Source organism: Oncorhynchus tshawytscha, linkage group LG11, assembly GCF_018296145.1.
Source record: "Oncorhynchus tshawytscha isolate Ot180627B linkage group LG11, Otsh_v2.0, whole genome shotgun sequence".
NCBI classification, from domain to species: domain Eukaryota; kingdom Metazoa; phylum Chordata; class Actinopteri; order Salmoniformes; family Salmonidae; genus Oncorhynchus; species Oncorhynchus tshawytscha.
In genome coordinates, this window is record NC_056439.1 from 3,034,613 (window position 1) to 3,045,193 (window position 10,581).

At 43.0% G+C, this 10,581-nt stretch overlaps 1 protein-coding gene across 2 annotated transcripts in view; it reads left to right on the forward strand.

Moving 5' to 3' along the window:
* Window positions 1–10,581, forward strand: part of LOC112261305 (polypeptide N-acetylgalactosaminyltransferase-like 6) — a 270,276-nt gene that overhangs the window by 228,839 nt on the left and 30,856 nt on the right. The window lies entirely within an intron of this gene.

A 10,581-nucleotide genomic window follows, 5' to 3' on the forward strand; every position in this document is an offset into this window, starting at 1 on the left:
TGCGTCGCCAGTTGGGGGTGAAATGTGTGAGACGGTGATAGAGAATAGGGGATTGGGAGCAGCACAGCAGTCACTGGGCTGTAACATCCTCTACTCTTCACTGTGACTGACTCCTCTGGCTCACTCTCTCGTTCCCCTGCTAGGGACTTTTTGCTTGCTGCTATTACTGTGTATGCAATAAATGCTTAAAGGAACCCGCTAACCTCTCTTTTAGACCACCAGAAATGACTCACGATGTCTGGCAAGCTGTCCAGTTAGTCACTCTTTACACCCTCAAATATCTTTGTGATCGAGGTCTGTGATCTGTGTCATTTTATCCCTCGGGGAGATAAGAGTTCCTCCTATCCTATCCTAGGTAAGCACTTGCTGTTAAAGATACACATCTGAACCAACCCCTTTTTTTGATCTCTTTAACGCATCAGGCTCCGACTGGCGATCGCTCACAGATCTACAGAGGTACGTAGGTAGAGGTCCCCTAGAATAGATGAAAGCCCCACTGACGTGAAGGCAGAACAGGATGATCCAATGGGTGTTACCTCTGGTCTGTGTCCCAAACGGCACCCTATTCCCCTAAGGGCCTCTGGTCAAAAGTAGTATACTGAATAGGGAATAGGGTGCCGTTTTGGACGCAGACATAGCTTTACCCAGTCAGCAGATACTCTTATCCCAGGTCACAGGGAGCGGTTGGCATTTTACACCCCCTCCATTTACATAGAGATACAGTATGGTTTATTAATGAAGCAAATCATCACCTGTCCTCTTCAAGGGCAACGGCATCATCAGGGGTTAAACTGTGTAAATGCTGAGATGGTAAATATAGGGGTGGGGGGGTGCATGTGTGCTTATCCACATTCTGTGCCCCCTACTCAGAAATCCAGCTGTCAGGGTGCTGTTTTCCCTTGACTAGCGGCTCCCTCCCTTCTCGTATCTAGACCTTTCCCAGGACAACCAAATATCCTTCCCCCACCTCCACCGCAACTTGCCCAAAACACCGGCAGCTCAATGCCGTGCACCCCTGGATCTGAACCTTTACCTAATTTAAATTCTATAACACCAGCTCTCATTCCTGGTTCCCTTTATCCAAATCTCCCACCTCTCTGCCTATAGCCTGAGGCTAAGCTCTCCACACTCAATGGTCCTCTTCTTATCCTAAACCCAGACAGACAGAAAGGCAGACCGACAGCCCTCCTACCTTCCAACAAACCCTCTCCCTGTTCCCAGACTATCCCCCCAGGCTGCTGCTGCTTCCTACTCCTCCAGACTCTAAGGACTTGGCCCAGGGCAGCTCACAGTAGGCTGCCCAGACTTGTATGCTCCCCTATAGGCCCAGAGGCCCAGCATGCACCCCCTTACCAGGCATGAATCCATGAATCCTCTCTGGAGCCAGACAGCACAACTCACACAGCCAGACTCCCAGCCAGGCCTCCCTTGCTCCATTTTGTTGCACTGATAAACCAGACCTTTAACCCTCCCACATTGCTTTCTCATCTCAGCTCCATCATCCTAAACTTTCAATGTGTGTGTGTGTGTGTGTGTGTGTCCTATTACCACAGGTGTCCCAGTCAAAGCGGTGCTAAATTGAGATTCATTAAGGGAATGAATGCAGAAGGATGATGCTCATGCAATGTAACATTTTCCCAAACTGCCTCCATCTGTCATGTTTGGCTATGGGAGAGAGATTCTGTTCAACCAAGATAATACCCACAATGCTGTTTGGTAATGTGAACATGGGGCGGGTACACTGAAATGATTACAGTTTAAATGAGATTACTACTGCACCAATAAATTAAAAAGAGTGGGAGAGTTAGACAAAATGGGGCAACTATGATTTTTCACAATCGCCTCTCCATTCCAGAAGAGAGAGAGAAAGAGAGAGAGAGAGGAAGAGACAAACATGTGATGGACTGGTAATGAGGCTCTACTGCTAGGTGCAGAGGAGATACAGGATTCCACAGGCTTTCAATAAATCCTTCCTGCCTTTCTACTGGTGGCGCCACATAGGGCTACAGGCCTGCCTGCCCCTGTCTGCCTTCCTGCCTCCATCCCTGCCTGCCTGCATGCCTGCCTGCCTTCCCTCCATCCATTTCTGCCTTCCTTCCTGTCTGCCTCCCCCTGCCTGCCTGCCTGCCTTCCCTCCATCCATTTCTGCCTTCCTTCCTGTCTGCCTCCCCCTGCCTGCCTGCCTGCCAGCTTGCCTGGCACATTCAGCACTAACACATTGGTATGTGTGAAGTGTGCTCCTCTAAGATGCCTTAATATAGATCTTAGCGCCTGTTATCAGATGAAAGCAGTTCCTCTATCTGGAACAAAGCTCATTGTGAAATGACTGATCCATTGAGAAGGCACATTTTGCGTCTTCTTTTTTTCATACTCTGTGCGTGTGCGTGTGTGTGTGCGTGTGTGTGAGTGTCAATCGGTCCTAGCACATCAGAACTAAATTAAACCTGATAATTTAACTTTGTCACAACGCTGTTCGATGGGCATTAATCTTGTTAAATCTACACCCCCCCCAACCCCCACACACCCGACACATACACACACGCACTTCCCTTCTCCACATTCAGATCATGACATGACCTGCACTCTGACCTATCTCTCTGTCTATATCTGATGTCATATCGCCACCTACTGGCCTAACAGCAACAACACTATCATCATAATATCCTTTACATACGTACTGTATCACCATAGTCGACTCAATTTAACCTTCGCTAAGCCCCTCCCCAGAATTCTGGGCAACCAATCACAGTGCTCCAATGGATAGCAGTATGGTTGAGTATGATACACTCGGACAAGCTCATGTTTGAAATGAATGAAAGCCAGTGGGCAGTGGCTTAATAATGAAACGGCTTAATAATGAAGCCGTGCATCAGGAGTACTTGCTACTGTGATTTTTGAAATGCAGAGCGGGTATTTTTTTAATCCAAAATTATACTTTTGTTACATTGTTTGATAGCTCAGGGGGTTAGCTAGCTCTCAGTATAATTGACCACCAAACATTGCTAACGCTACCTAGCTAACCACTTAATATAACTTGTTTTCTCGAAATGTATGTTAGCTAGCTAAGTTAGCCATATTAACTCCCATCTGAGGTCGACATCAGGATACGATTTCAGAGCACTAGTTTGCTCCAAATTGATTGTAGATTTGGCTACATGCTCACATTGAATTCAGAGCCAATCAGTGGCTAGCTACACTACAAACATAATTTTACCAGGTTCACGAGAAGCAGTTGACAGTCCACCACATCATACCCTAGAGTTTCCTGATTACCAAAGGGTAGTCTGTGTTTAATTTCATTGTGTATTAAATTTTGTTATCATTGTGGGGGGATTTCGCCAGTGGTTATTGGGGGAATTGGGTTTCCCAGGAAAATGTTGTCCAAGATTGTAACAGTAACCAAGGGAGGTGGACAGAGGGGAAAGTAAGACGGTCCGATACGGTATCCCGGTTAAATAATTAGTGGGGGTAAGCCGTGCCGGTAAAACGTAAGCCTATAGGCTATTACACAGTGTTTTAACATTACTGCTTCTCAGCTGCATGATAAATTAGCGAATTGACTGGAAACCGGGTGTTATGCAATCGAAATTGCGTTGTGGTTTGAGGAGAACACTTACATTTTGTCAAGGCGGAGATGGGTGGCCAAGACGCTCGGCGCCAAGGCGGAGATGAGTGGCGTGGACATGCATCAGTTCAGGCTACAAGTGTAAGCCTAATGACAATTGCAGAATGTCATCACAATACACGTAGGTGTTTTGTAACAGATGCCTCTTTGCATTCATGAAATTGCGGGTACACAGTGCACTGTTGGGGTTTGGATGCTGAAATGAGTTTCTGAGTGGACGAATGTGCGTGGGTAGCCAACAGGAGCGCCTTTGTTAAGTGATTGTTTGACAATCAGATGAAAACATCATGACTGGTTGTGTTTATGCCACATTAAAAAGCATAGGCGGCGTGTCCATAAGGCAATGGGAAGCTTTCCCTAAAGTAAATTGAATTAAATTGCCAAAATGATTTGCTAACTCCTGTCTATACATAAATAAATAAAATCATTCAATATAGGCCACTAAAACAGAAAGCATGATTTGGCCACAGAGGATAATTAGCTTTAAAAAAAAATAGCTGCGGATTGTTTTAAAGGCTTGCAATTTGGGCAGCACTCGCTGCGAATACGAAATAGATGATTGTTGAGTTGCTACCGTCAGTGAAAAGCAGAGAGACCCAGCCAAGCATATCGCAATATTTAAAAAGACAATCGCAGAAGAACTGTTTGGAAAGTAAATGGCTATTGCTGTAAAGAGATGACAATGAAAAGACTCCAGTCTATCTTTTAGATATCAACATTCTTAACTTAACTAAGCGAACAGTCGCATATCTTATTGGCACCAGCAGATAACATCGACCATATCCCCGTTGAGTCTGCATATTCACTGTCTGCCATTGGGTCAGTGCCACTTTTGTTTGTTTTTGGACAATCACTTCCTCCTCCAGGTTAGATGGACATCATATTGTATTTGTGTCTCTCCTTTTTGTAGGCCTATCATATGGATCAGACAACATTGTTTTTGTTGATCTGTTTGTCGGTGTCAGCAGAGTAGGTTAACCTGTCATTTTTTTGCATAAAAAAATGGGTGCGCACACGTACAGGTAAGACATTAAATCTACTTTCACCCCTGGGGGTGGGGCTTAGCGAAGCGTCAATGAGTACAATACAATAAACTCTCATTCATATATTACAGACACTGCTGCCATCCCTACATTCTATTATATCATTATAGCTGACTCCATATACTAGGGTCCCATTGTTCTGTATAATATACAGTCTGTGGAGGCGGAGGGCATTGAATAATGGATATGTACAGTACATTCATTTTAATCAAAATATAATCACCATACAGAGACAGAGTGACTGTGTGCCCTTGCCGTCTCCTATTACTGTGCCTTGAACACACACACAGACACACACACACAGATACACACACACACAGATAGAAACACACACACAGACACACGCACAATCTGCACATGGCGGCCTCAAGGCGAGGAGATTATATAAAGAGAAATAAATACATGACGGGAGGGGGGTACCTATGCAGAGAGAGCAGGGAGCTGTATCACTGGATAGCACACACACATTGGGCCTATATTCTCAGCTGACTCCCCCTTGCCCGCTGGCAGTCTCTGACCTTGGCTGCATGGACGTGCATTGCAAATGACTCCCCCCTACACACTCGCACACACACAACTCCCCCTCTATACACATCGCTAATCCTCCCTTCCATTTCCATAAATTGAACTGCTTAAAGGGATGCAGGAGGACACATACAAATATTCACAAGTTCTTCTGACTCTAGGGAAGTAGAGATAAAGGGCTTCATTGCCAAAATCCTGAAGTATCCCTTTAATAAAGCCATCCATAATTGGCCATAAGATGGTTAAGGCATCCATTATTCCATTTTCCCCAGTGGAGAGCTTGGACTGTGCTGGTGAGTGGAGAGCTTGGACTGTGCTGGCCAGTGGAGAGCGTGGACTGTGCTGGTGAGTGGAGAGCGTGGACTGTGCTGGTGAGTGGAGAGCTTGGACTGTGCTGGCCAGTGGAGAGCGTGGACTGTGCTGGTGAGTGGAGAGCTTGGACTGTGCTGGTGAGTGGAGAGCTTGGACTGTGCTGGCCAGTGGAGAGCATGGACTGTGCTGGTGAGTGGAGAGCGTGGACTATGCTGGCCAGTGGAGAGCGTGGACTGTGCTGGTGAGTGGAGAGCGTGGACTGTGCTGGTGAGTGGAGAGCGTGGACTGTGCTGGTGAGTGGAGAGTGTGGACTGTGCTGGCCAGTGGCGAGCTTAAACTATGCTGGCCAGTAGGGAGCTTGGACTGTGCTAGCTAGTGGATAGCAGATGGCAATCTCTGTTGATGCATTTTCTATTTTCTTTTAGGCTCTGAATAAATTGTGTGATTTTTATTGATGGAAATGATATGGGTGGTAGAGTAATAACTGTGGTTTGGCTGAAGTTTCCCTAAACAGGTTGTGGGTGTGTGCGTGGGTGTGTTTTGCATGTGTTTGTTCGTGAGTGTTGTGTGTTTATAAGCAATGTTCCCTTTAATATTTTTTGTCACTGAGCAAATGTCAGGTCTGCTGAGCGCAAACCTGAACGTTGTGAAAATTCTGTGTAACTTCCAGAGCTGTGAACACTGAGGCTGTACCCGCTTTAAGTTACAGTTTTAACAGTGGCCAAGTAGGCTACTGTGGCTATTTGATCATAGTTTGTTTTGTTTCTGTATTGTTGCATTGAAATGGTCTAATATTGCCTTGTAAAGGGAAACGTTGATAGTGTTAACAGGGAAAACTCTAGAACAGTGGTCACTATCCTTTTCTGAGTCAAAATGCAAGCCGAGATCTACCACTCAGATATTTTTTTACAAACCGTAAGCATATGCAACATTAACCAATTAAAAACAGTACTGTAGCAATGAGGAATGTGCAGTAAGCTATAGGCCCAATACATTATCACTGCATATTGGCTTTGCTTGAATTGCCCTGCCAATGCATTGTTGTTCAGGCCATTTTTTTAAATTATATTTCAAAATTTGAGGTGGGCTATATGATCACACTGGTTATAGATCCATTGTTATATTAGTTGTGAGGCACAGCTGAGTGAGCATACATTTAAATCATTTGCTTTTTATTTTTATTTTTACTGGGCTGATGGTGTCTGTATCTAATGGTCCGCCTATCTGAGGGTCCGCCTCTCAACATCCCTCGGCTCTCCCTTTCCTCCACAGACACTGACCAAAAAGGAACACCATCTTCCAGCTGATGGGGAGGCTCGAGTCGCACCGCATTATTTCTGCCTCATTCACAAATCCATGTTGTTACTCTTATGAACAGAGAAAGTGAAATATTTCTCTATTGAAAAAGACCCAAGCCACTAATAATAACAACAATGCAAGACTATAGATACACTTTCCTCCTCATTCATTACTGCTGCAGTGCTTGTTGTAGAGCTGAGTGGAAATAGGAAGAACGGGCATTTTATGGGTTATAAAAGTGTTGACAGTGCTGAGTAAGAACTTAAACATGAACTCACTCATAAAAACAGAAGCTCTTTGCCCTATTCGTTGACAGTCTCTCTCTAGTCATGGTTTTAAACGTTTTGAAATCTCACAGTATCAACTTTGCTGTATCTTTCTTTTATGCCTGCTTAATTACTGCAGACACGGTAGTCTGAGCCATCCGATTGGCCAGCGGTAGGTAATAGTGCAGGATGGAAGCAAATGTAAGTAATTATAACGTCGTAACGAGTCATGCAAAAAATGTACTGTTGAGAAGAATATGTTAGTTAATTGATTGGGGGTTTTCATTCCCCAATCAATCTACATGTATTTATTCCTATGTTCCCCATCATGTCTTTGTGTGAGATAGTTTGTGTTCGTGTGTATTGTTGACGCGCCAGACTGGCTTGTTTTTTCCATGTTATTTTTCACAAAGATGTTTATTGTTAAACATTATTCTTATGACTGCTTTGTGCGTTTTTCACTTTTGCTAAATAAAGTGTGCACCTGTTCACAAATCTCTGCTCTCCTGCACCTGACTTCGCTACCAGTACGCACACATCTGACAAAAAGAATGTCTCACATACATTCATACCTGAACTGCACCTTTATTTGCCAAGGTAGATCAATGTTTTTTAATTATTTTTATTTATTTTTTGACCTTTATTTAACCAGGTAGGCCAGTTGAGAACAAGTTCTCATTTACAGCTACGACCAGGTTACACATTGTAACTATGCAATAGACTAGAAACATGATTTAAGTCATTAAAGGCTGATTTGTAATTCATATATACATAAACAGAATTTAAAACACTGTACACTACACTTCCTATGCATCATGTAAATACTCTAAAACCGGTTCATCTCAATATCTAATTCCCTTCATCTGCATTGATCTAAGGACACAGGATAGGTGTTGCATTTCATCAAATGAGAGACTTAATTTCAACCAGTAGAGAATGTGAAACGCTTCATTGAAAGAAATTCATTATCCAAGTGTTATAAATACATGCATTACAAATGTTAGAATTGTAATATGATATTATAAATACAAGTTCAATCTGTACTTAAATGCACATCTGGTGTGCATTATATAAACAGAGGAAGAAAGACGAGGTAGGTAGAGAGGTGTGAGAGAGTGTAAAACACAGAAAGGGAAAGAGGTAAGAACAGAGGGGCAAGGAAGACAGCATATGATTAATGAATCACAGTGCAACCATAATATTCTCTCAGTTCATCACAATTACATAATAGTGTCTCTAGTGGTGTCTCCTAACAGCATTGGAACCCCAGCTGGCCCGAAGGTTATCTTAGTAGCGGGTGAGATGGCAATGACGGGACTGGGGGTTGGCATCCTCTTTCACATCAAAACATACCTGCAGACGAGAGACAGATGGAGAGAAAGATTAAGCCTTGTTCTCTTTTTATTCTAACATTGTCAGTCCTCATAATCATCAGTAGGTGAAATGCAAAACTGACCTTGGATCATTAACTCTGGGACAACTACATCTCTATCTGTATCTCAGTTAATAATAAATCACTTTAATAACACTTCCTGTTGACCCGACTAAGTCAGTCATGCCCTCTATGTGTCAGCCAGTTCAGATGCAGGGGGGGGTTCACCGACATAGCTGAAATATATAGTCTCTCCGAGCCATGGCCTGTTCACCTATCATCCAGAAGGCGAGGTCAGTGCAGGGGCATCAAAGCTGGGACCGAGAGACTGAAAAACAGCTTCTATCTCAATGCCATCAGACTGTTAAATAGCCATCACTAGCCGGGTACCACCCTGTTTCTCAACCCTGCACCTTAGATCCTGCAGCCCTATATAGATAGACATGGAATCACTGGCCACTTTAATAATGGAACACTAGTCACTTTAATAATGTTTACATACTGCTTCACTCATTTCATATATATATATATATATATATATATATATATATATATATATACTGTATTATATGCTACTGTATTCAAGGCAATGCCACTCAGACATTGCTCATCCTAGATTTGTGTGTATTGTTGTGAATTATTAGATACTACTGCACTGTTGGAGCTAGGAATACAATAATTTTGCTTACACCCGCAATAACATCTTCTAAAACAGTGTATGTGACCAATAACATTTGATTTGATAACCTAGAGGATTTAGGGAGAAGGGAGGAGAGAAAATATGGTAGTTATTGAGAAAATAATGTAGTTAAAGATAGTGTTCAACAGGAATCTGTGTGTGTGGTCTCACCTGGTGTCCACACTAAGTGGCTGCAGAGTACTTTATCAGGGATGCCTGGCTTAAGCTGGATGCCACTATAGAGGTGAAAGGAACACCACACACTTTCCCTCTTTCTCACTTTTTCAATACGGTAGATTTAAAGGGGTATGCCAGGTGTACTCCCTACCTGAATGAGATCAATTATGCCAACAAAGGGTTTCATGCTCTGCTGCTGGCACATTGTAGAACAGATGTCCACAGGCAGCAAGTGTACAATGTAATAACGCGCAGTGTAGCTCAAAGCTATTGCTTTTGTTGTGTTGAACTTGATATACAGTTGTGTGTGAGTGAGGGGGGATTCTTTTAGTTTTTACTCAGTGAACGTTATTTTTGCACACATAGCCTTGTGCACTTTGTTTCATTCTATTTCTACTTTAAGATCTTTTTTTCCCCCAAGTGCAATATTTGAATGTGTGTGGTCACAAGCATTCTATTATAAAGGCATGGCTAACTGCAATATTAGTGTATTGTTAGTGTATTGTTTTTTTCTCTGGACTTGAGTGTCATTTGCAGTAAAGTCTAGGCAACAAATAACATTGGATTGCTTTCCTAATATTTTTTAGCTGTGAGTTCAGTGGCGATTTTAGCATGTAAATCTTGGTGGGGCAATCAAAAAAAAGTGTGCCATTAATACAGGTAACGAGTGGAGGACAGAGGAGCCTCTTAAAGAAGAGGTTACAGGTCTGTGAGAGCCAGAAATCTTGCTTGTTTGTAGATGACCAAATACTTATTTTCCACCATAATTTGCAAATAAATTCATTAAAAATCCTACAATGTGATTTTCTGGATTTTCTTTTCTCATTTTGTCTGTCATAGTTGAAGTGTACCTATGATGAAAATTACAAGCCTCTCTCATTTTTTTAAGTGGGAGATCTTGCACAATTGGTGGCTGACTAAATACTTTTTTGCCCCACTGTAGGGTGTCTAATTGTTCTACATTTTTTCAATATGGGTGACTCTTAAATGAGCCTGTTTTGTTTTTGTACAGACATCACCCATCACTGAACAGCACCCTCACCTGAGAAGTAGAATGCAAAAGGAGAGAAACTGGGAATTGAACAACTGCAGTTGACATAGCTAAGTAAATGGAAGAATACTCTAATTTCAATGTGGATGAGCATTTGGTTGTGCTTAGTGTAGTCTATGGTGTTGCCAGGGAACAGCACCCTCTTCGTAGAAGTAGGAGGTGAAGATCTCCCGCACACAGATTGCCTCCCGTGCTGCGTTGTTCGACCCCATCCTTGAAACATCCTGCAGAG